The sequence below is a fragment of the Amblyomma americanum genome, chromosome 4 (assembly GCF_052857255.1).
Source record: "Amblyomma americanum isolate KBUSLIRL-KWMA chromosome 4, ASM5285725v1, whole genome shotgun sequence".
Lineage (NCBI taxonomy): Eukaryota > Metazoa > Arthropoda > Arachnida > Ixodida > Ixodidae > Amblyomma > Amblyomma americanum.
In genome coordinates, this window is record NC_135500.1 from 220,360,211 (window position 1) to 220,374,335 (window position 14,125).

General features: G+C 51.0%; 1 protein-coding gene across 2 annotated transcripts in view; it reads right to left on the reverse strand.

Annotated features, from left to right (window-relative positions):
• LOC144129403 (putative serine protease 45) overlaps positions 1 to 12,531 on the reverse strand; it is a 146,009-nt gene extending 133,478 nt beyond the window's left edge. Inside the window, exon 1 of one of the 2 annotated variants that reach the window (XM_077663532.1) lies at positions 11,300 to 12,531. The gene's annotated coding sequence lies outside the window, so the exon portion shown is untranslated. The remainder of the gene's footprint in view (positions 1 to 11,299) is intronic. The other variant, XM_077663529.1, reaches the window with a different exon arrangement.
• Positions 12,532 to 14,125: the final 1,594 nt, after the last annotated feature.

Below are 14,125 nucleotides of genomic sequence, written 5' to 3' on the forward strand. Positions count from 1 at the left end.
AGAAGAACCAAAAGACTGAGCAGACGCAAAAGACTGCGCTGAAGCACAAGACTGAGCAGGAGCACAAGACCGAGCATCGACCCAGGAATGAGCATCGGCCCAAATTTAACCAAACCAAAGTTCACCGGCCGGGAGAACAGCTAAGATATAGCAACAGTACAACACTGCCCATGAAAGTGAATCTGACCAACGGTCCTAGCAAGGCACCCATCGTCCACCCAAACAAACATTGGAACCAAAGCACAGAAGAATGGCCACCCCTCCCACCGCGGAGGAAGAAGAACCCAGTGGTCACCACGGCCGCCCAGGCACCGCTGGAGCAGGCCATGGAGACCGAGAACCCGGAACCGTCGCACGAACACGACAACAAAAACCAGACGGAAAATCACAGTGTGGACACCGTGAACGCCGGACATAAAGCTTTGGAGCCTAGTGGTATCAAGACGGACGCCATCGAGCCGCGGGCCTCAACCTCGAAAGGCAGTGAATCCGCAGCCCGCATCCAGAAGACTAGGGAGGCGCAGTCACTCCGGAACGCTACACCTGAGAAAGGAGCCGGCCCTGCTAAAAAGGGTGAGTGGTCCATCCAAGCAGACTCCCCTAGTACCCCTTATCCAACCCCTGACCCCCCTATTACACCTAAAGAGGCGGTAAAGCAGTACATACGTTCCGCTGAATTTCGTTCAGAAATCACTAGCATAATCAACACTATAGCTGCTGAACAACCCGGAGCGATGCAGCAACAGCTCATACAAGCCCATGCACAACTGATACAGTCCATGACGGACAGGATAGAAGTTACGATCAACACACGCTTGGAAAAACATGAAGCCGGCATCAATAAGCTTTTCGAATTTATACCTCATGAGGAATTGCCTCGCAAGCAGCGCGCAGTTCAACCCGCTGCCTGTCCTGATCCAGTATCTCGAGACCAGCAACATGGCGCAGAACAATAGCACGCGAATAGGTCGGCGGCGACGCCGGTCCACTACACCAAAAGAAACAAATATATGGCAATGCAACTGTCGCAGCATACGGCGAAAACAAGCGCAACTAGAAGCATATATCGCAAACTCCCCTAATTCCCCCTCCCCCCCATGTCATCGCTCTCCAAGAGACGGAAACAAATCGCATTCATATCCGCGGTTATCACATGGCAGCCCTTACGCCACGTACATCAATCTTGACACTCGCATCCATGCCGGTGCTAGACCGCACACCAACAAACACGCCTGCAAGCACGGACACTCAGTATACCGCGATAGAGCTCAGCTCACCCGGGCACACATATGGCCTCACTATTCTTAACGTATACAGCAATCCCAAAGATAAAGGCAGAGTTATTCCGGGCATCCTGGGCTCCTTTCTTTCCTCAAAGCTCCTTTTGGTGGGTGATTTTAATGCACGTCACACGCACTGGGGATACACCTCGGATACCCCCAAAGGTAACGTCATTTCTACTGCAATGGCTGATTACAACCTTGGCCTGATCACAAACCCCACCGTACCCACTCGCACTGGCACAAGTGTCACCCGCGACACCACACCCGATCTCACATGGGCCACGCCGAACATAATCGTTAAATCTCACACGGTGCTCCAAGACAGCCATGGGAGTGACCGAACCCCGTACTGTCACCGACTGGACAGACCGTCTAGTGGAGGCTATCCAGGCGAACAGCAAACGCATTAAAAACACCCCTGCGGCACCGCAGGTTGATCCGCATCTGGCTCATCTATGGGAGGCCCGACGGGGACTTCGCAAGCGCTGGCGTCACCAGCGACACAATCGTAAATTGAGACTCCGCATAGCCGCTCTCACTCGTGAGGCAGAGGAATACGCGACCACCTTAGCCCGCGCAAACTGGGCAACCTTTTGTAACGACCTCAAGGGTACGCGCTCTCTTAGATCCAAAAACCACTAAATCTGAGACACAAGTAAGCACACAACGTCTAATACAACTAGAGCTTCAAAAGGGCACAGACGTAATTGGCCAACTATACGGGACACTTATATACCCCCATCCTTTCAGTCAGCAGATCCACCCAATCTACCTCCACCTAACCCGGGACTTGATGCCGACATCACCTTAACCGAAGTCCGCCGAGCACTCTTTAGTATTCACCGCTCTACGGCGCCGGGGCCGGATGGCATAACGTACAAGGCACTACTCAACCATGGGCGAAGTCTCGCTACAGGAACTCACGGAGTTCTTTAATAACCACTGGCACGCTGGGACGCTCCCGTCAGCCTGGACCCATGCCAGCATGCGATTTATACCCAAACCGGGCAAACCCCGCACCCTTCAAAATTTGCGCCCCATCTCCTTAACGAGCTGTGTCGGCAAGCTCTTCGAGCATGTTATTCTCAACAGCCGGCAACCGTTCCTAGAAACAACAGGCTTCCTCTCCAACGTTCAATTTGGCTTCCGTCCAAACATCTCGGCGCAAGACGTACTTTTCGCCCTTAAAGAGTCTCTCTTTTACACCAAGCGCCGTACAGCCGCTACGCGGGCCCTACTGGCCCTGGATATTCATGTCTTTCGACATTATAAGCCATGACCATATCCTGGCAACATTAGCCACCACCGGCTGTGGCACCCGCATATGGCAATATGTTCGGGTCTTCCTTTAGGGACGCACGGCAAAACTCTATCTTGAAGATGTCGCCTCCCAGCCTTTCCCCCCTGCCTAACCGGGGAACCCCACAAGGGGCGGTCCTATCACCTTTACTTTTTAGCATTGCCCTAGCGCCACTGGCAAAGGCCCTTGCTGCTATTCCAGGGCTCCACACAGCCGTATACGCAGATGATATAACCCTCTGGACAACGGGAGGATCCATTGGAACAGCCCAGGATATCCTGCAATCTGCCATAGACATCACCACCACCCAATTAGCAAACACAGGCCTCCGTTGCTTTCCAAATAAATCGAAACTCTTGCAGCTGAAACCCCTGCCCAGTGACCCCCTCCGTTGAACTGCACATGTACGGGAATCCAGTGCCCATTGCGTCTCAGGTGAAGATTCTCGGCCTTGTCATTAACAACACACTCGATGCTACCCCCCCCCCCTTTCAGCTCTTGCAAAGACAGATCAAATAGGTGGTTGCACTAATCAAGCGGGTGGCAGCACGCAATCATGGGCTGTCTGAACGCGAGACCCTCAATATGACAAATGCATTAATCATCAGCCGCATTACATACCACCTCCCATACCACATGCTCACTCAGCGCCAAACACAACTGGCAGACATCCTAATACGCACGGCTGTCACCTCCGCCCTACGTCTTCCAGGGACGGTTAGCACGAAACGCCTCCCGGCCACTGGTACCCACAATGCCGTGATCGAATTAATAGAGGCTCAACGCACCGACCAATTAGTCCGCCTGAGTCGCACGGAAACAGGACAATGCCTACTGCGACAGCTCCGTCCCAATCCACCCATTCCCACCCCAACAAGTCCTACACCTTACATGATTTCTCTGCGCACGCCGGATCACATATATCAGAAGCCCCTACCGCGCAATATGAGCGCTAGCCTCCATCAAGGTAGACGGCAGGCTCGAGCGAGCTATTACACCAAAACATACAGCAACCGCTCCGATATCCTTTATGTCGACGTGGCAGAAAATTCTAAAGTAGGATTCTTCACGGCAGTCGTAGCCTATGAAGACGGCACTGTGGGGGCCGCCGCCACTATCCGAACTAATTCGCCCGCAGAGGCGGAAGGAGCCGCCATGCGCTGGCCCACTTGCACTGGCCCACTCCACCATTGACAAAAACATAACCGAAATTTGCACACATTCCCAGGCCGCATACCGCCACTACCTAAAGGGCGTGGCGACGCCGGCCACACACCGTATTCTTGCCACAGCCACCTCTCTCGACCGAACGGTTACTCTGTCGTGGATTCCTTTGCATGCCTCGATCCCCGGTAATGAGCACGTTCATGCGCTGGCCCGAGGACTCTCCTCCCGGACCCCGGACGATCAGGCACCCAACCCTGCGCAAGAGGCGCCATCAGTCCTTTATACATATCATCAAATCACCGCATTCTACAAACTCAGCCGCATGACATTACCACCATCCCCCAGTACTTTATCGCCCTTAGCCAGCGCCACATGGCGACAATTACAGACGGGCTGCTTTATTTCACCCTACCGTCTCTCATGCTTTCACCCCACCTTTCCTCCTCATTGTAACACCTGTGGCGTGCCCAGATCCACACTTTTCCACTACCTTTGGGAATATCCATCCCCACAGGCAGTACCCCCCATCCCCAATCCCACTCATTCTTCCTGGGAGGCTGCTTTACGGACCGCTCAGCCCGCCGGCCAGAAATGGCTGGTGGACCGGGCCTTATGTGAGGCACAAGGCCGTGGATTCCTGGACCAGTAGGAGACCACCCTGGAAGGTTTTTTTCTTTCCTTTTTTTCTAATAAAAGTTGTTTCCATCCATCCATCCACGATATAAAGCGCAAATAACATACGGAAAAAAAAAGAATGTAAAAGCAGGGTTTAGGGCGCGCGAATAACAAACGAAAAAAAAAACAAATGAAAGATATGGAAAAACAGAGTGGAGGGCGCAATTCTGCTAAAAACCTGAGAAGGCGAGAAACGGTAAAACGATTAGCGAAACGAAGTATGAGTGCCAACAATTAACACGGCTAGAACGAAAAAAAGAGCAACATGTGAAGCGCGCCTCTAAAATCCAGGTTAAATCAGATAAAACCAGAGACAAAAGTTATTTCTTTTTCAGACAGTGAGATAGATGGGGCGCTTACGCAACCTTCCCTAAGCCCCGAGCGGCTTCAGTTGATTTTTACGTTTCTTCAGGACGGCTGCTTTCTTGAAACGAGGAATGCATTTCTTTTTGCTGTCCCATCCCCGGCAGTGGGCGTACACATTTCTCAATGGCGCCCCAGATAAATCGTTCTTACGTGTGTTCCATTAACCGTTCGTTTAAACATCTTTCTGTTTGGCCAATGCAAGTTAAAGAAATGGAATATACAACGCCCGCCTCACACGGCACAAAAGGGTAAGCGCTGTCAGCATGCATTTGGCCGCGATGTAGCCAAAATTTGTTGGGCCGAGGGTAAACGCGTTTTGGAAATTGTAAGAAGTGATATAGATGTTACTTACGGTGGGCTACGTGCCTATCAATAATTAACGAGCCTAGCAGTAATAGTTAAAAAGTTCACTATTCAATATTAGCTCACCAGCCTGCTTGTTAGCACATGTCAGCAGTATTCTGATGTACTGCGCCGCTGACAACGCTATGTCGAAAATTGCAAGTCAGAAAGCCTATTCTTAAAATTTACAAGGGTAGACGTGAGGGCTAGTTGGTGGTTCATACTTGGTTTAAACAGCGCAAAAGACGCGGACGTAGAAAGGTGTGTGTCTTGTGTGTCCTTTTTACGTCCGCGTCTTTTGCTCTGTTTAAACCAAGTCTTAAAATTTGTGTGACGTATTCGGGAAAACGCCTTGTATATGGACGGAAGGAGCGTGAGGTGAGGCCCCGCTCGCCTTCCCACATGCAGTTCATGGACGTTTAGGTATTGGTGCAAATATTCAATTATTCCTAACTGGGTGCATTAGCGTTTGTTCTGCTTCCAAACTTTGCTAGCCTTGTGAAGGATGGCTCTGCCTGATGCCCTGGATTGAAGCCTTGTGTTCCGATGGACGAGGATTGCATCTCCGAGTTCTGGACAGGTGATGCGAACACCGACGCCTTCTAACCACTCGCTTGAATGGCTGGTAGATAGGCCTAGCGCTGTTTTGTAGGCACATCTGATGATGGTGTCGATTTGGTTTGGTTTTATGGTGTTTAACGTCCCAAAGCGACGCCGGCTATAAGGGACGCCATAGTGGAAGGCTGCGGATAATTTCGACCACCTGGGGTTCTTTAACGTGCACCGACATCGCAAAGTACACGGGCCTCTAGAAGTTCGCCTCCACCGAAATGCGACGGCCTCGGGCGTAATCGAACCCGCGTCTTTCGGGTTCGATTCAACTACTTCAATTTCACCTACGCAGTTGAAGGTTAAATATGCCGCAGAAAACAACATTTTTCAAATTTAGAATTTTTTTTTCACGTTTTCTGATCGCTGCAAAATATTTGTCGGCTACTGTAAGGACATAAAAAGTTTGATAAGCAAAATTTCATAACCGCATAGTATTGTACCCTTTTTCCGATCTTTTATAAAAGAAAAATAAAACAGATTGATTCCAAACTACTATGTGTGAAAGCGTAATGTCTTATTCCCACACAAAAGAAATTATAGTCGTGCGTAAGACATTTCATCAATTTTGTTCCTTAGACTCTCATTTTGCTACCGTTAGGAAACTAAAGGGGTATAGACACCTAACTTTGGATAGAGAAAGAGAGAAGAAAGAACCTGTTTAATAAAAAAGACAGAATTTAGCCGACGTTTAAAATTGCTGGCGTGCTACTCTGCGCAGGGAAGGGAATTTGGGAGATAAAGGCGGAAGGAAAGCGGTGCGGGAAAAGTGAAATAAAGCAGCAAATAAATAGGGGAAAAGATAACACGCAGCGGTTAAATGTGTACCAAGGTGATTCGGCGAGTAATGATGTTACATATGAAATGATGAAGTGCATAATCCGACAAATGTTTAATAAAGTTCATCGGGTGAAGAATGTATATGAGGATACAGCATGCAAGGTGAAATTAAAGCTTGTCGAGATGTCCAATGCCATTTAAATATGCAAATAAAAAATTCATTCCATGTCTCTGTTGAATAGCGCAGGCTAAGGGACCTAAAACACTGTCCATTGTTAGAGGCACTGTGGAGCGCTTCCCCGTGCATTGTTCATAGTACGCACGCTTGTCAGCATACGCAGTGCACTCAAGCAGGATACGTTCCAGAGTTTCGATCGAGCCGCAGTTGTCACAAAGCGGACTTTTCGTTTGACCGAAACGGTATCAGAATCGGTTCATAAATGCAGCGTTCGGCGAAGTCTGTGATAAAAGGTCTCCAGATGGCGAGGAATTCTGGGTGGTAGTTTTGATCTGAGGTGTGGGTCGCCTGAGCACAGAGATTGGTAGTGATGTGTCAGCAAACTCCAGAGCCGATACGTTTCCTCAGAAGCAAATATTTTAGCCATTTGGTACGCATCAGATTTCGTGAAGAAGGTTCGAATGTATCTCCGATGTTGGTGGCATTTACGGGCCGCTTCATCTGCTTTTGAAGCCAAAAACTTCACTACGCTAGGTAAAGCAGTCGTCGCGTATATAGCTGGGGAATGACCTTGAAAGACCTTCAGCCAAACCACATTAGTCGTGTATGAACATATGTGGTACAATTATGGTGTCGAACCCTTGACCCTATGGTCTTGACCCATGATCTTTAGTTGACCATTGACGCCTCCGCGTATGCAGTAACCTTCACCTGCGAGACAGGGCCAGTCCCAGGACGAACCTAAGCCGAGCCCTCCACGCGTCGCAGCAAAGGATCTGCCACGAGCACGAAGAGCACCGGCGAATGCGGGCAACCTTGCCTGACGCCTCGTGTCCCCACAAAGGGCGACGTACAGCAGCCCCATTTAAGAGGACGTCAGAAGTCATGTTGCAGAGCAGCAGTGGAAGGAGTTCAGTGAAGGCTCTCAGGAAGTTGTAGCAACTAAGGATCCCTTCGAAGTGCGAGTGCTCTAAGCGATAAAAAGGAATAATTTGAACCACCTGAGGATCTTTAACGTGCACCGATATCGCACAGCACACGGGCACATTTGCGTTTCGCCTCCGTTGAAACGAAGCCGCCGTGGTCGCGTTCGAACCCAGGAACTTCGGATCAGTAGCAGAGCGCCCTAACCACCGAGCCATCGCGTCGGGTGTGTTCTAAGCGATCGAACGCTATTTTGTTTATCCAGGCTGACCACGACTTCTTTAGTCCTACGCGCATTCGCGCACTCAGTGAGGTCCCGAATTAAGGTTAGCGAGCTGAAAACAATACGCCCATGAACACAGAAAAACTGCTGGGGACTAATTAGCTGAGGAAGGAGGCGGTTAATGCGTTGAACAAGAAGAGCCGCAAGAATTTTGCAGCCTGTGTTTAGTAGCGTTATAGAGCGCCAGCTATATATACTGGGGACAGCACGATCCGACCTCTCCCAAACGAGCGCGGAACGAATTCCCGAGCGAGTGTGCTGTTGAGAGTCTTGACTAGCATGGGGTGTATTGGCTGCCAGCATGTGCGGTAAAACTCCACAGGTATATATGCCGTCAGTGCTCGGAGAAGCGCCTGCATTCATGCCCCGAAGGAATGATAGCACCCCGGCGGCAGTGGCTGGATGGCGCTACTATGGAAACAAACACGGAGTATTTTACGCGGACGCCACCGGCCCACACCATGGGGTTTGGTACACAGCCGTAGTCGTCCACCAAAACACCGCAGTGAAGCCTTACGTTCAAAGCACTAGACATTATTCATGCGGAAGAGGTGGCAATCGCGCTCGCCGCCGCCGATCAGGACTCGCGGGCTATATAGGTTCATTGTTCGACACCACATTATCTCGTCGACCTATCTCGCTCTTGTAATACCCGTCAAGAAGTAATTGCCATTCTCACTAAGCCGCAGCACACTCCAGTATTATTGGTCTCTTTATGGTATAGGCCCCAAACCTCTGTACTCAACTTTGGATGGCTTGCACATCTGCGCACCTCTTACCCAGGTGTATCCATACTAGTTGGATGAGATTTTTACAGCCTGGGGATACACATAATTCTGAACTTTCAGATCAGATTTAGGACACGTGTTTCGACCAGTCGTTTACACTTCTGAACAATTCCTCTAATTATACCCGCCCGCGTGCTCCTCCATCAACTCCGGACCTTACGTGGTGGCTGCGTCCCGGAAATCCTCACTGGTCTTGCGAAGCAGACACCTGGGGCAGTGATCACTGTCCCATTCTAATTGACTTTGCCTCAAGCACATTACGTAAAATTCGCCGCAAGATCCATGTCACTTCTTGGGACAGTCTTCGCACGGATGGCCGCCTCGTCTCAATAACTCCTGCCTCAGCCCTTTCTACATTCATGCTTGTCCTAACTCAGAACACAATTTCTTCCGCTGTCAACGAATACCAACTTAATCCTGACTTCCACCTCCTTAATCTCTGGGCAAGGCGCAAGCAGCTGATATACGTCACTCAGCGCCCGTCAGATCAGAATGCACGAACGGAACTTCATAGAGTCACCGCTAAAGCCCGTCGGTATTCTAAACGCCTTCTGCACAAGCACTGGACAGGGTGGTGTTCTCAACTTAGTACTCCTGTCGGCAATCGCCACTTGTTCGTGTATTTCATTCCATGGAAGGCAAGCCATCCGTCGAAGACTACGCCGAGAGTATTCGCCTTGCCCTTCGTCTTTCTCCAGATGAATTCGCAAGCGGCCCTTCAGTTCTTTCCGAATTATGACTGCTCCCCTGCACCTGTACCAGTGAGGCCCAAACATGAGGCACCTAGAGGATAAGATCATGCATGCCCGTTCACCATGGCTGAGCTTATAGCTGCCATTGAAGACATCCGCCCTAACACTGCACCTGGTCATGACGGTGTACCTTATGTCCCATTCCGGAATCTGGACGGTGAAGCACTGACTTCACTTCTCAGAGTTATCGAAATCTGCAGATGTCCATGGACATCCAGTGAAATGCCATCCGATTGGAAACATTCAGTGGTAGTTCCGATACCAAAGCCCGGGAAATCACCTACAGCTCTTGGGGCCCTACGACCGATTCCTCTAACCCCAACTATTTGTAAGCTGTATGAAAAACTGCTTGACAGTCGGCTCTCCTGGTGGCGTGACCATAATCAGAAATACTCGTCTTCCCAAATTGGTTTCCGACCAGGATACGGAGCTGAGGATGGTCTTGACCACTTTGCCAACGACGCGATACGTCGCTCACCTTACAGCCGTCTCGTTCGCACAGTCCTAGCAACAGATATCACGAAGGCCTACGACAACATTCTCCACGCAGCCATTCTCAACATGTCATCACTTGGCATGCCCTTTCAGCTATGTCGAGCAATTCATGCATTTCTTTCACAGCGGACATTTGCTATCCGCGTTAAAGGTAAACCCACAGGACGCTTTATTTCTAATCGCCGAGTACCGCAGGGCTCAGTTTTAGCCCCAACTTTATTTAACATCGCATTCATTCCTCTGATACACAGTCCTTCCACCCTTTCTAATGTTCAAGTTCTAGCACATGCAGACGACATCACTCTCTGGTCCACAAACCGCTCAGCTCAGGTTCAGCAAGACTCCCTGCAGAATGCCCTCAGTCTTCTTCACAACTTTCTTGCCAACACTGGCCCCTCCCTCAACCTCTCCAAATCCTGCTATGTCCATGTGGGCAATAAAGCTGGCCGCCGTATTTTGAAAGCCACTCCGTTAGTGCTCACAATTGACAATGCACCACTTCCTGAAATGGAACACAACAATGTTTTGGGCCTGCACGTTCATGCTTCAGGCAAAGGTACGGCTTGGTCGTCAGCTATGCGCAAAAGTGCACTTCGACGAGAGAGCGCACATCCTGTTGAAATCCAGAACGCAATTAAAATCTCCAATGAGCAAGAATGGGTGACTTTCCAAAAGGAACGGCGAAAGTGAGGCGAAGAAGTCGTTAGTCTGTGAGTGGTCGACAGGCGCGTATACATTGATGGCACGTATTTTCCGCTGGCCGTAAAAGAAATCCAGCGCAAAGACCTTACCTTCTGTGTCGTAGACACAGTGGCTACCAAGCAAAAAGTTTCGCTTAAGCACGACCACTCCCACACCACGCCTTCGAGAACTAAACAAAACAAAAAAAAAGCTTTTAACAGAAAACTGGTCATTAAATTCGCGTACATCACGACAGTTGCGAAAATTACACTCCTGAAGAAAAAGTAGACCAGTTTTCTGGCACCGGGCAAAGTGAACAACCTCACGCTGCTTGTCCGGGTTGCGAAACCCTTGAACATTCAGTGTGAGAATCTTAAGGAACATAAATGAGAATAGAAGAAAGGTAGCGTGGCGGTCGACTTTCGATGAAGGCGAAATTCTAAAGGCCCGTGTGCTGTGCGATGTCAGTGCACGTTAAAGAACACCAGGTGGTCGAAATCTCCGGAGCCCTCCACTACGGCGTCTCTCATAGCCCGAGTCACTTTGGGACGTTAAGCCCCCAAGGTAGCTATCTTGTTGTAAACTTAGAAGCGCAAAAAACCGGACGACGGACAGAGTATCAGAGCTATCTTGCCCGCCAGGGGTTAAAAATACATGCCTTGATCGGAGAACTCACCGCTAGCGGTCAGGCCAGTCTTTTTTTAGGTGCAAGTTGCGTGTGGGTGTCGCTGAATGGTCCAACGGCTGTCGTTGGACGCAAGTAGGCCGATTCTCGATGGGCTGGCAAGGAACCCTTCTCGTTGTCCACCTGATCTGCCCAAGTTGTTCGGGAAGACGACGACGTGCTCGCAATGTTTTGTCATGCGTGGCCGGAGCCTCGGCGGTGGATGATGAAGCGCTGTCAGCATTCGTGTTCACTACCGAGGCTGGTGGTGATCTTATCGCTCATGTGCTCATCCGCTGCCTGCTTTGCTTCGTGTTTGCTATTTGGTTCCTGCCGATAGTGGTGCTCCTTCTAGGCTGTGGTCTTGACTGAACCGACTCGGTCAGTGGGAACTCTCAGTGGCGTTGGCGGCGCGATGGAAAGTGCAACCGGGCGCCTCGGCACTATCTCCAGCTGATGACTTGCCAACGTGACACTCGCCGTTAAGCTCGCTGGCAGTCGTCATTTCGTCACGAACCGTGCGCAACGCCAGTGCTGCTGCTGCTGCCGCGTACGACTTGCGCTTGGTGCAATAAACAGTAGCGTGCCGTCCTCCGCAACGCTGGCTCTCAGTAGCATGCCCGAAGACAGCGCAGCGCTCGCACCTCGGTGTCTTGCACGCCGCCGCGAGGTGTCCTGCCATGTTTCACCTCGCACATACTCGCTTCATACCCCGGTACCCTAGCAGGATTTTGTGACCTTGAACTGCCAAGAAGTAGGGTACCGGGGTGAGCATTTCCAGCCGGACAACACGCGTGCCCGTGAACTTGCTTGGGTTGTGCTCGAATTGGACATGCCGGACGCCACGTGGTTTCCCATATACGGCGCCAATGTAGCAAGCAGTACGTCGTCGCACACGTAGGGGTGCAGTCGGTAGACTGTGACGGCGGACCCACAGGGTCTACCGGCACACGTTGGTTCCCGAGGTTGACAGCCCCGGATGCAGACAACTTCGTCGCATGTGCAGAGGAGCGCACGCACGCGAGGTACTGCCTGAAGCCACCGACGACGTCGTGACTGGATCGAGGCTCCTTCCGGAGCCGCTGTGCAGAAGCAATGCGCCCCGGAAGAGCTGGTTGAGGGGCTCGAGTGCCCATCGCTGGCCGGCCCGACGGCGGACGACGCGGGCGAGCTAGCTGACGGCCAAAGGGTGGCAGCAGGAAAGACAGGAGCAACGAGCGCACTCGGCGGCCGTCGAACAGAATGCTCTCGGCCGTGCTGAGTTTAAAGCTGATAGCGAACTTCCGAGATACGGCGTGCAAGGTTACCACAACAGTCTGGAACAATGTAGAAACGGCTCCGCCTGGTCGCGATCGGTCGAGATAAGTCTGGTTGCGTCACAAAGTGATAAAGCTGCGTGCCGGTAGCTTTGAAGAATGAACAAACAGCAAGCACAAAGATTCGCGGCAATATTCCCGTGGTGGGTGAGAGTCTTCGGCGGGTTGACCGCTCTACGGCGTAGGCGATTTGCTGCCTACCTTGCTTCCAGGGCTTGTTTCACTCCCACGTCGCGCTTTCACTGCGCGGCGCCCCGCGAGCTGGTGTTAATTTGCGCATGATGCCGCTCAGTTCATCGACATATGCGCCATACGCAGTTGCCTGCTCTCGCATCCGGCTCTGCTCGAATGGACCTCTCCCTGTTTGTAAACAGAGGCTCTTTTATTTTTATTCTTTTTAGGCCTCACCATGATTTGTGTTTGCAAACAATGTGACGTCAGGGGAGCAAGTGGGCGTCGAACGAAAAGCGGCCTTTCCGGTCCGGTCTGCCTGCTGGGCGGAGCTTCGCGAGCTGCACGGAGACGTGTATTTTCTGCCTATGTTTAACTAAAGCCAAAGTGCGCGGCACTCCAGTACCCGGAAGCCACCGACAAAAAGGATTTCAAGTGTCCGGCAAACGTGCACTTCAGGGAAATTTTCGCGCATCTGGTCAGAACACTGAGATCCTATCAGCCGCTTGGAAACTACAGAACCTCGCAATGCATGCTGACAAGTAGGTTATTTCAGACTTCGGCACCGGTGACCGACCGCATGCTAAACGCCGGCTTCAGAGAAGCGACTGCAGAGTTTTACGAAGCGCTCATGAGCGAGGACAGCAGTGTACGCACGAGCACCGTGCTGGGCTGGACGACTTTTCTCTCAAGTGCGGAAATGTCTCGTTTAGATTACGTTATGACAGACAAACACATGATATCATTGCTAGAACGTATACCTTTCAGGGTAAGAGCAGTGCGGGACAACCAATGAATGCGCATCGCTAGAAACAGCTGTACACAAAATAGCCAGGCAATTAAGCGCGTTTTGTACAATATTGCATTATATTCATGCAGAGTGCACTAATATTGCAAAAGCGCACTTAAATGACGCGAGCAAAACTGCTTTTCGACTCGGAAACGGCAGCGCTTGACCGAGCACGGTATGTTACGATTCCAGGTTAGAATGCGGCTGCACTTGAGCGGCCAATTAAGACACTGGCATACCCCTGCGAGCCGTGTCGTAACAGAAGCTGTAGCTTCTTGGACGCTATCTGCCGCAGAGGGTTAACTACAAATGCCAGTTCTTCCAGCGGTGACATGCCAGCCGGCTATTAGAGTGCGCGATCGGTCATGATTTCAGTACGAATCGTCCGGGAGCACGGCAGAGCAAACTAAGAGCTTGCTTGTTCGCACAAAAGTACATACACGGGCGCCCGAGCCAGCGAGTGAATCTGCTTACAACCAAGTGCACGCTGCAGATCCTGACAGCTCTTGACATCGGTCACACCTGCTTTTTGCGCGGCTCTGAAACTCATTTTTCACCGGT